The sequence below is a fragment of the Spermophilus citellus genome (assembly GCF_964194105.1).
Source record: "Spermophilus citellus genome assembly, contig: SCAFFOLD_184, whole genome shotgun sequence".
Classification (NCBI taxonomy): Eukaryota; Metazoa; Chordata; class Mammalia; order Rodentia; family Sciuridae; genus Spermophilus; species Spermophilus citellus.
Window position 1 is genome coordinate 724,319 of NW_027673117.1, and position 12,989 is coordinate 737,307.

A 12,989-nucleotide genomic window follows, 5' to 3' on the forward strand; every position below is an offset into this window, starting at 1 on the left:
GCTTTTCTCCAGTATGAATTTTCTGGTGTTCAGGAAGGTGTGATTTTTTATTAAAAGCTTTGACACTTTCTTTACATTTCCAGATTTTCTTTCCAGTATGATTACTGTAGTGTTTAAAGAGGTTTGAGCAACACTTAAATACATTTTCACATTTCTTCAATTTGTAAGGTTTATCTCCATTGTAAAGCCTATTGTTTTTAGTAACACATAGAATTTGAGTGAAATATTTTTCACATTCTTTATTTATGGAGGATTTATCACAGCTCTGATAAAGAATTGAGGACTTTTTAAATGCTTTTACATATGTTTTTAACTTGTGGAGCTTCCCACCAATATTAATTCTCTGGAGTTCAGAAATACTTGTAGTTTTATTAAAAATGATTTCACATACCATATAGCTGTAATTTGTCTCTTGATTGTAAAAGCTTGGATAAATAAATTTTGGGTATGGATTAAAAACTTTTTCACTTTTCTCATTGTAAAGCTCTATTAAACGATCACATGGGTGATTTCTAGGATTTAAAAAAAGAAGAAAATTTTAATGAGTTTCACAGAATTTACATTGTTTTACACCAAATCTATTATGCTGCGAATTACCTAGGGTAGAGACTGTGTACAGGTCCTAAAAGATTTATCATAAATATATGTCTCTCTGAGTATCACTGAGGGTGTTTTTAAAATTCTTTCTACTTTTAAATTAAGCAATATTAGGTAAGTACAAATACTCCCACATCCATTATAATTCCATGCATTGCCACAAGGAGAAATTGTTCATTTCATCATTTTTGTAAAGTAACAGTCAGAGAGACTACTAAAACTCAGAAATTTCTTCTTCTCCTTCTTTTTCTTCTATCTTGTCTAAAGAAATATTTGTGTATATTTACTCAATGGTGAATTTTAAATTATTCCAGTGACTAACTAAAGCATGAAATAGACTCCATTGCAAATTTTTCATTTTTTAGAGGAACAGTATAATTACAAATGCTGTTCAAAAATGTTTAAAAGCACACACAGGTCCTGAAATGTGACTGCCATATGTGTTGTTGTCTCTCTCCAGCTTAGCCAATGCCCCACATTCCTACACTTCCACCTTTCCTCCAACACACTATTGTCTAGTTTTAATTTGTGGGGAATCCTGCAGGCACTGGACATATTATTGCCCTGATGTGCCAGAGCATTCTTCATTAAGCCAAAGAGCAAACTTCATCTGAGCTTGGCTGCTCAACTTTCCAGCAAAAATATCTATCACTGAGGGTGTTTTTAAAATTCTTTCTATGTAACTAGCTCACTGAAATAAGTTAGAGAATACTTTTGATTTGTTGAAAACATATTTCTTGAGATGCACAGGTAAGTAGTCCTAGGGCCTCAGAAAAATCTAATGGCAACAGAATTTAGTTCATTAGGGACATGTATAGGATCCAGGAAGTCTCTGTTTCTCACATTTGGAAAGTTTTTCTCATTCCACCCAAAACCAAAAAAAAGGCATAGATCTTTTGGGATATTCACTTGGAGTCTTGTCAAAATCCCTGTTGATATGAAAGATGAAGCAGTGCATGTCAGATGGAGCTGCTGAAAGATATCTATAAACTGTGCATGAAATTTTTAAAAAAGCATGGAAGCCTTTAGGGGAAAATGTCTGGTATCTGGGAACTCACAGTTGAAATCCAGCTGGTTTGGGACTATTCAGTACATGTTATATACTACCTAGTTTTGTCTAAATTAAGCATGGCACTGGAGATGGTATCATCCATTGGAGCCATATAGTCACTTAGCATCACAGAGACGGGTGAGACATAACAGAATGCCAATCAACCTGTCTCAAGAAAGACTCTTACTTTTGAAATCTTATTCCTACTTTGATGCACACTCCCTTAAATAAAGAACTGGAAAAATTATCTAGCAATTGATTTTCAGAACTTATGAGGTCTAGAGAATCTATAAGATGTTTTACCGCTTTTAACATAAGTACTTGCCTGGTCTTATATTCCTTTACTAATTATTTCAGATATTTATTTTTTTTTTTTTCAGATGGCTCATCACCTTCCAAAAAAGAAATTACTCAGGAGGGATGCTTGATGTCCCATGACATGGAGTAATTATGCTAACTTATGAGCCATAAATACATTGGTAACTACACAAAGACTGCTTCAATTTGAATTAAAATTATAAATAAACATTTACAAGCACCTTTGACTCAAACTATCAAGTTTCAGGGAGAAGGTTCTACAAAAGTGGGCTTCTGCAATGGTAGACAGAATCATGAAATGACAAAGACATAAATCTTTTTTTTTTCTTACAGAGGAGAAGTTTAATGGTAAGCCATTCCTGATTCAAAGCCATTCCTGATTCAAAGGTTGTCTTAAATCACCACTGTGGCTGCTTTACTTTTCTCAAAGGGTTATACAATTATTAGCTTAAGCCCTTCATTGTTCTTCATTTGCCCCACACCATCCCTACTACTTCTATCTCAGGCTTGTTTTATACCTCTTAGTAAGATCCCAGAAAAGTGTCAGAAGCCTTTCACAATTCTCACAAGACCCTCATGTCTGCTTTTGGGGTGTGATTCCTGCAAGCCATTTGGGCTGTGGGCTTTCTGGGAGACTGTGCTAAAAGTTGCTGGGACTTTCCTGTGTTTGGATTGTCATACATGACAGATGAGCTGTATGCTTATTTGATGTGTTTTAGAAAGATTCAACTGCTTCTCTTCTTCTTTTTTTTTTTTTTGCTTAATTATTATTGCATTTAAAGCAATACCTACCAAACTTTCACTGTAAGCACATTTAATTATTGAATTGTTCTTTTCAACAGAAATGTCTTACTAAGGCTTGTTTCAGCGTTTCCTTAATCTGCATGTATTTCTTTTAAGTAGAAATAGTATGCATGTGTTTAAATTAGACAATTTGTCTATACTGTGTAGAAAATCTCTTTTTATTACTTTATAAAAAAGACAGATTAGAATGCTGCAACTTTAAATTAATGATTTGTACACTTTTATCTAACCTGCGCTTATGTAGAGATTATTAAAAGTTTTAAAAACATAACTGATTATAAGCATTTTATAACTTTTGAGTTTTTTTTTCATTAAAATGCCTATTTCTATTTTAATCCTATTTCTAAAGCTGAGCAAACTGGCTGAGTCTTTATTATCCTAAAGGTATTTTTAAGATACAGCTTAATAATGCCTTGTAAACATTGTGTAAATATAATTTGACACATGTTTTTGCAATTTAAAATATTGTGTATTGCAAGTGGTTTTACAAAAAAATACTGAGTAGTAAAAATTTTACAATTACAATAGTGTAATTTAAAGTTTTAATGAAAGAAAAACTTAATGGCACTAGATGAGCAGTCACTCTTCTGAGATTTTTGTAATAATATAACCTGATGAACTTGTAATTTTTTGAATAAATAATTTTCATGTTTTTTTTTTCATTCATTAGACAAATTTTCTGAACTTCCCTCTCTTTCAATTTCAATTTCTTGTTTAAAAAGAAGTATTAACTGCCCTGCTTTCCATACCTTTGCTTTTTCAAGTTTTGCAAAAAATATTGTATTTCTTGCTCTCCTGAAAATTCTTGGTTTTGATTAGAAGACATACCTAAAAAAATAATAGAAAGTTATTTCACTTACTATGGTGAATAACTCTGCAATTATATAAAACTTTATCAAAGTGGGGGGGAATAGCCAAAGAACAGTATGATTCAAGGTGAAATATATAGAATTTACTACAACATGATGACAAAAGCTTTGAGAATTTTGAAAATTATCTTAAGAAATTATAGCACCACAGATGAGGACAAAATGCAAACTGACTAATATTACTACAACAATGTCAAATCATAGTCTTTCACTTCAACATATTCAGAATCCACCTGTGACTCAAATGTTTCAGGAAATGAATATCTCTTATTTGTTTATTTATATTTTTATCTTTGGGGGGATTATTTCATAAGAGAACACAGGGGTATTCTATCACCAAACTAGATCCACAGGCATTTCTCTATTTCTATATCTATATCTATATACTTTTTTTTTTAAAGACAGTTTATGAAAAAGATGCTGAAATTTATTTTAAACTGGCATTCCACTGTCTCAGCTTTCCAGTTATATGGAATTAAATTTATATATCATTGCACATCACCTTTTTTTGTTTACTTTGTAACTTCCAAATATTTTCCAAAATGACTATAATGATCTAATTGAACAGATTTTGAAACAAACTTTAGATACATTACATGATTAAGCACAAAAGCAGAGTAAATAATCAAGGCAATATACAATCATATATAAAACAGGGGTATTATTTGTACTTGTAAGTAAAAGCATGGAAAACTTGATTGAAAATTGGCATATGGGTCACATGCAGTTTAATTTTATCTAATGTTGTCCTAAAGTGACAAGTCATGATAATTTCTATTCAATTATTACATATAGATATAAAAACAAAAACAGTATCACTAATGTGAGAAAACATAATGAACAACACTGAAGCTCTCTAAAGAGTGAGAGTCAAAAAAGACACAAGAATTAGAGAAATGTTACCTACAATATTATGAATAATTGTATTACAATAGAAATCTTTCTTTTAATTTTTGTAGCCATAGATGGATAGAATGCATTTATTTCATCCATTTATTTTTATGTAGTGCTAAAGATAAAACACAATACCTCACATGTGTGAGGCCAGCCCTCTGCCACTAAACTACAGCCCCAGCCCTGAAAATTCTTCTTTAAACCACATTGATCAGCTATACTTACAGAACCACTAGGAGCAGGTATTGTGAAATACTGCTATTCATTACATGGCAGAAAAACCTTACAGAATATTCAATATAAGCATTCATATAAAGTTCTGATGAGAAAAATTTGAATGAATAAATATTTAAATTATATTAAAGAAACCCTCCTGTAATATTAATCTTACAATGGTTTGCCTAGAGATATTTAGAAATGAGCAGATTTTCTAGGGAGCCTCCAAATGCAAATAAATGCCAGGTTATACATATCCTCACAGTCATTGTGGAATAATTTGTAGGGGTGACAAGACTTTGTTTCCCCGCCTTAGAATGCCCTGCAATTTTCCCTAGGAACTAGTCAAGTAATTAAATACATGTGTAATGTAAATCTGCTATGGCAGTGCCCTGCTTGAAAAGGCTCTGCACCAGAGTATTATCAGCCTGAAACATAATCTCTGGCACACAACTCCTTGGAATAAAGAAACTCTCTTTTTAGACAAGCACAATGGTTCACTGAGTCTAAATCTGTCCATAAAACAGTAAGTTTATACAATAGACTTTCTTGAGAGCTACACAAACTCCTAACACTGCACATTGCAACTTAGTATATAACTGATAAATAAGCTGCATAATGTTGCTAAATTTGTAATCTGCCTAGTAATAAAGTGAACAGTATGTACTAGTGATGCCAATGACCTAAATTAACCTGTTGATATAAATAAAGCTTGGCAGTTTGGCCTCTCTGTCACTATGCCACATTTCCTGTCACTTATCTGTGTATTCTTTTGATTTTCTTTTTTTTTTAAAAGAGAGAGAGAGAGAGAGTGTGTGCGTGTGGGGAGAGAGGGAGAGAGAGGGAGAGAGAGAGAGAGAGAGAGAGAGAGAGAGAGAGAGAATTTTAATATTTTTTTTTCGGTGGACACAACATCTTTGTTTGTATGTGGTGCTGAGGATCAAACCCAGGCTGAATGCCTGCCAGGAAACTGAGCTACCACTTGAGCCACATGCCCAGCCCCTCTTCTTTTGATTTTCCTACAATATTTTTTTTAATTGAAATGTAGGGAGATCACTGAAGAACAAGAAGGAGCTTAAATAATTGATATGCATGGTAAACAGAGAGTATGAAATGCTCTTTAATGATTGCAACTGAAACAAACCAAGGTTTGAAAAAACACTGTCAGATTTTAGCTTATCAATTAACATTTTAAAATGTGAATTCCTCTTTAATTTTGGACCTCTTATCTGTATTCTTTGCTTCATTGATTTCTACCTAATTTGATATGTCTACTGTCACTTCTCTCTTCAAATCCCAAGGTTATTTCATTGGAGACCAAGTGGTGACCAAAGATTACATAGAGACATCAATATTTTTTTGATGGAATATGTCACATTTTGTTATTTTCTTGGTAACTAAAGAAGTCTTTTTAATGTTACCCTCATTAGGAAAAAAAGAAAGAGAAAATATCCTATAAGAGTCTACAAAATTATTTTCTCAAACATTTTTTTCTAGACAAAAACACTAAAATACTTTGAAACCATTTTCATTCTCTACATTGTAATCCCTACTTAGAAAATATAAGTTACACCTAAAAAGAAAAAAAATCTTTAACATTTTCTTTTCTACATAAACAAATGCCCAATCTTTGTACTAAAAACAAGAAGCAAACTTTTTAATGCAGAATAGAAGCTACCATAAGATACTCTATAAAGTTCAAAAAATAAATATTGGTTTTTAATTAAAAATTCTGAATGAAATTTAGGCTCACCAATAAAGAGTAGGTTTTTACAGATCTCTAACATCACATCTCCATATAAAGTCTGCTGAGAAGGGTCCAGGAATTTCCATTCCTCTTCCGAAAATTCAATGACCACATCCCTTAATGTCAATGGTTCCTGAAATAAAAATGAAGAAATACATATCACATAAACCATATGATTAATGACATAGTATTTAATTTCATACAAATTTTAATGAGAGTTAAAAGAGGTGGCTTTCACAAATGGTAGTGATGTCAACCATTCAATAAGATACATTTTTTGTGGTGCCCAGGACTGAACCCAAGGCTTTTTGCATGAAAGGCAAGAACTCTACCAACTGAGCTATATCCCCAGCCCCAATAATTCATTTTAAGCAGTAAAATTGGTGGATAATTTTGGTATAATGAAACACAGCCAGCAGCACATGTAAAGCAAAACACTGAAGCAAAAAAAAGTGGGAAAAAAAATCCAACATAATTCCAAAGGATAAATAATAGTTGCAATTAGTTATTGAATATTCAAAAGAAGAACAACCAAACAAATCAATGATACTTGAGATATGCATAGCAAAATTGTAAGTAATAACTATACTCATATGACAGTGGTCACCTTAGTGTGCAGAAGACATAAGAGATCACTAACAACACATCAAAACTTTCAACAGTCCACATAATTATTTGAATGTTTATCTCCAAAATTGTCTATCTTCTCATTATTTAAATATACCATAAATCTATACTGTATTTTAAAAATTACTTTTACAACATCACAACTCACTTCTAAAACAAAAGAATAAAATTTTTAACTATCAAACTATTACAAAACACTTAGGTACTTGGGTCAACTTGAATCACATGGCACAAAGTTATAACAAAAAATAAAAATAAAAAAGCAAATTAATTGAATAGACTATTAATCTCTCAGTTCATAAGGAAACTGACATATCAGGTTTAACATTCCCAGATTTGTAAAACCACTCTCACTGTGAAACTGTATCCTCACTTGGCTCATTTCAAAGTAGAAATTGAGAGAATACTAAGCAGTTAAGAAAAAAAATTCTGAAAGGCTCTTGCACCCTAAATGCCTCTCTGACAGCTTGGAAATACTCCTTTTACCAGGGTCTCAGTTATCACTAGTGAACAAACACATACATGAAATTAGTATAACATTCTGATCTGTGATGTCTTTCTTCTGATTCAGCATTATTATTATTATTTTTTTAATTTAAATATTTAATCTAGGGGCACTCTACATTTCAAGAAGTTTTGATTTTTTTATTGTGATAAATGGGCTTACAATGTTGCTTAGGGTCTCTGAATTACTGAGTCTTGAACCATATTTACTTTTATCCCACCTCATTTTTCCACATCACTATGATTACAGGTTTGTGCCACCTTTTCCTGACTCTGCAACCACTTTTGATACAGCCCAGGGCTCACCTTTCACGCTTCCTGCTCCATGGCCGCTATGGCCACGCAGTGAGATCTCGCGAGACTTTGGTCCTCCCCTCACTACTCCGCCCTCACTACTGCGCAAACCCAGCTTGGAACGAGCTTGGCCTCTCCTCTTTACACCGCCCACCGCGCCTGAGGGTCAGTACTAGCCATTCTTGCGAACTTCTCTCCATATCCCCGCCCCTGAATCCACTCCGCCCACCCCCTGACCCCAAAGGATTAAAACCCAGGTGCTAGCAACCTAGCACCTGGGTCTCATTTGGCCCGCCTGGTGTTTTTGTGCATGCGCCTGCCCAGGTCCTGGACCTCACAGCCTCAGCCCCGATGGTAAAAATAGTAATCATAGCAGCTGAGAACTTTAATGACACCCCTTGGATCCTCACAACTGCCCTAAGAGGGTATTACCATCCTCCCTATTTCACAGAGGAAAAATTGGTGTGGCAAGATTAAGCAATGGGCTCCAAGTCACACAGCTAGGAAGTGACAAGAGCCCACATTGGAATCCAGGCTCCTCTGGTTCCCAACCCAGTGCCCTCCATGACAACCTCCAGGCCCTGTCCCTGCTTGCACCAAGGACACTGACTTTTAGTCCCAGTCTTCACTCCCCACCCCATCCCTGGCCCCAATGTTCACCAAGGTAAAAAGAGACACACCTAGGAGGTCATCTGCTACAATACTCCTGGTCTCCATAAAATTGTTATCAATAAAATGTTTCAGCTTCATTGCATGAATTTCCTAAGGCCTCCCTGTGATGTTTCTTGGGCAGGACCCAGAATGTATTGAATTCTGTAGTCTCCTTGGTTGACATTTTGCTGAAACAATGTGCAATGGAATGACATACAGGACATAGAATATACATGATGTTAGGGAAAAGACACATGACACTTTTTCCCAGGGGATATCGTAATAATTGTTTCTAAAGAAGAGGAGCTAACATTTGTTGAAGGCATATATTCTTTCAGTCCTGGAGATGAAGAAACTAGCATAAGTGTTCATAGTTAGTCAGAATTTGAACCTGAGTCTGAGTTTGATCCTGTTCCACAAGACAGCATTGTCTACTTCTGGGTCAGGTTCTGAAAAATCATGAGCCTTTAAGGTTCCGTTTACCCCGTTGTTGGAGTTTTCCTGGGCTACTGTAGGTTACATGATAGTTATGTCTGTTAGAAAATGCAGGTCCACTCACCCTCCAAGATTGTCCACTCTCCAGGAAATAATTCTGCTATATGAGCCAGAGAATATGAGTCCCATTCTTCATATCAACCCAACCCAATCCACCAGCTGAAGGAGTGGGTAAGGAGGGAAAATCACATCAAAAGGATGGCTACAAGGTGCCTAGCACAGCTCCAAGTGCTGTCCACTCACTAACTAATTTAGTCTGATAATTCTGTTTCAGTTAGGATAAGCAGCACTGGGCTGACAGTAGCAGGAGTTGAACCAAGGATAGGCTCCTGGCACCTGGCTCTCCAGGGAGGCAAGGGAGAAGTGGTCATTAGTTCATCTGGCAAAGCCTACATATTGTTTGGGGCATTTTCCTTTGAAGCTTAGCCTCATGTTCTTTTCTCCAGCCCTGGCATATTTATTCATCAACTCTGTGACCACAGACCAGGTGCCCAAGCTGTCAGTTTAACATGGAGACTATTATCTGTCACTATGCTTTTCAGTTATGTAAAACAAAGCTTAGAAAACCTCTAAAGATGTGGCCCAGGGTCAAAATAGTTAGCATATGGCTGAATTGGATTCCAGATCCAGGCTTTTATCTATCTACAGCCCAAGGCCTTGGCTGATTCATTTTAGGCCCCCCGCTTCTCTTCCAGATTTCTCTCTTATTTCTCCCTTTACCTTGAACCATGTATTCTGACTGCATTAAACTGCCTGTCACTGCAGGCCCATACCATGTTGCAGTGCTTTGGCTTCTGCTGTCTGGCATGCCTTCCCTCAATCCTCACCACCTTGTTTCTGAACCCCAGCCAGGTCATTGAATACTTGGTTGGGTGGCCCCATCCCTGATACTATGAATGCCCCCAACAGCACATTCCTTTACTGGCTGACTGAGCACCTCCATCATTAGATTACATTGGGTCTCAGTTTCCTTTCTCTGAGTCATGTAACTAGCATTGGGGACACTGTGCTAAAGCACCAGCCATGACCCCATGAATGCTTAACTCAGCTAAATCACATTCCTACAACCCACAAGTCAGATCCTTCCAACAAGACCGCATGGTGAAATATTTATGAAAGGCCTTTGTTTTCTGGTAATTTTGTGACCACTGTATAATTCTCCACCTTTGTGAATCTCAGTTGTCAGAAGTAAAATGAACTAATGGGAGTACCTGCCTCATGGTTGTGAGAATTTATTAAGATGTAAACTTACATGCCTTGCCTGGTTTATAAGGGAGACATAAACTAAATCCCAACCACCTTGGTTGTTATGAGTATCTTCTTTTCACAACACTGCTATTATCCCTATTCAGCATACTCGCATAGATGTCATCATTAATATTATCACTCATACTTCCCACAAAGTCTAAGTGACTGTGCTAACCATTCCTTCCTAGAATGCATAGTATTCTCAGAATCCTCAAAATGAGTTCTTCACAGTCTTGTAATGATTCGGTGTCCCAACCATAAATTATCTCCCTGGTACCTCCAGGAATCTGTCCAGTGCATCCTAAGGAAGTCTGTGGCTGCCAGACAGTTCCATTCAGGCTTTTTGGATATGGCTAAGAAAACATAGGTCCTCTTTAGCCTCCCACTGTCACTGACATTCTTCTCACTATGGGTGTTTCCAATTCCTTTATGGTTAGACCAGTCCACTGTGGAGGTGGCCCCCATCTCACCCTATGTGAGGATCAGGATGGCAGTCAAACCTACCTGTGGGATTCTGGTATCATTGATAACTCTAAAAGGAATAATACCTGCACAAAGCTTATTTTCTTTCTTACTAGAAGGAACTCAAATAATGGGGATTTTAGTTGGGAATAATAATGCCCTCAGAGTGATCTAATATTGTCCCCCTTCCTTCCTCAACTTTCACATATCTGAAGCACAGAAGGCAAAATTGAGGTTTTGGTGAGCATTTCCAGTTGAGATTGCCTGTTGAATGAATCTGAGCTATTATAAAACGACAGGAGAACAGATCATTTCCCCACACCCCAAATGTCATCAGAACAGGCAACCTTTGAGGAAAACCAAAGCTCAAGCTACAAAATAAAGAAAAATGGAACCTTGGCTTTTCTGATTGAAAATATTCTGAAGACCCTAGCTTTGAGGGGTGTTTGCTGAGACCCCACACTGAGATGAATACCCAGGGGGTCTGTGGAAAATAAAGTAGATCCCTGTTTGTAGGAAGAAAAGTAAACAGCAGGTATGTTGGCATTGTTGGAATGAGAAGAGACCAGAAATCAATGCAGAGATAAAGAGGTGGGCCAAGAGGCAAGTTGCTTCCTGGGAAGCCAATGACCAAAGTGAGAGGGCCTCAGAATGGGAATTTTTCCCTAGAGGGATGGAGTGAGAAATAGCCTTTTTTTTCAGAACCATGTTGATTTACAACTGCTTAAATAAATGTTAATTCCCATCTCATCTGACTCATTTGGCTGGAAAAATGAGCTTACATTCCATAGCCTTGGCTGAACTTCCTGTACCCCACTACTGATAAAGCATAAAGGGTGTGATTAGTGCTTTTTGCATGAAGAAGGACCATGAAATCAGCTGGATTCTCATTTATGTAGCTTCTGACAGCAATATATAGCAACCTATCTTGTATTCTTGTGTCAGCCATTTCTAGGAGAGAAAAAAGATGGGGAGGAATGATCGAGGAACATTTTTCACAATTTAACAATATGTAAGCAACAGCCTTTCATTTAAAAAAGAAAAAAAAAGAATGAATTTCACAGTTACAAGTAAGGAAAGAGAAAATTAGCTGGGTTCAGTAGTGCAGGTCTGTGATTCCAACTACTCAGGAAGGTGAGGTAGCAGGATCGAAAGTTTGAGACCAATCTCCAAAACGTAGTGAGACCCTGTCCCAAAATAATATAAAAAAGGCTGGAGAGGTTGGAGAAGTATCCCAGTGGTAGAATATCCCTGGGTTCAATCCCGAGTACCAAAACAAAACAAAAAAAAAAGGAAAGAAAAAAAGATGGTATTAGGATGAACACTGTGGTGATGAATTGAAATTAGTAGTATCATTATAAACTAAAGCTTTTTAATGAAAGGAAAAAGAAAATTTAAAAAAAAGAGATGCATGTGTATGCATGCATTTATAGACATAACATAGTTCCAAATTCTGAAGACTAAGAGGGCTTAGAACTCTCACTCCATAGAAATGAGCAAGAAATATCTCCACCCAGATCTGGCTTCTTCTAAATACTATTCTCCAATAATAGAGACCAGGGCTCTTGAAGATATGGTTGCTCCCAGAACTGGAGCAGGGAAAATGCAAAATAATCTTGAAACCTTGTAGTGGCAGAAAATAGGGAGATACTTAGTAAGGAATAGGGGCTATTTTTTTTTAAAAAAATGGTACATTATAATTACATATATCAGGAGGATTCCTTGTGATATATTTGTAATGCATGCAGAATAACTTGGATGATTTGATAGGAACTTACTGAAAGCATACAGGAACTAATCTGAAAGAGTTCCCAAAAGACAAAGTTGGAACAGTTTGAGCAAATAAATAATGATAGTATTGGACTATAAGTCATAGAATTAAATAGATAACCATAAACCCATATCGATAGAAAAAAAATAAGAAGAAAGAAAAAAATAGAGAAAGAGAGAGTTGTTTCCTTAAAGACAATTACAGTTTATAAATAAAGAAAGGATGAGTGAAATAAAAATAAAATAACATTTAGGAAACCATAGTAATAATTGTTATGGGTAAGATCTATGAATGGAGGCCAAAAATATAAGTGAGCAAAAACAATTTTTTCCTCTAGTACTGGGAATTTAATCTAGGGCCTCATGCATGACAGGCCAGTGTTCTACCACTGAGCCACATCCCCTAAGTAAGTAAAAATTCAGGGAGAAATAAGATATTTTC

General features: G+C 35.9%; 1 long non-coding RNA gene across 1 annotated transcript; it reads right to left on the reverse strand.

The window, feature by feature from the left end:
- Positions 1 to 393: 393 nt before the first annotated feature.
- Positions 394 to 6,636, reverse strand: LOC308640079. Its single transcript, XR_014020167.1, has 3 exons — positions 6,503 to 6,636; positions 3,520 to 3,598; positions 394 to 512 (listed from the first exon to the last, which is right to left on the reverse strand). It is a non-coding gene; the product is annotated as an uncharacterized lncRNA (long non-coding RNA).
- Positions 6,637 to 12,989: the final 6,353 nt, after the last annotated feature.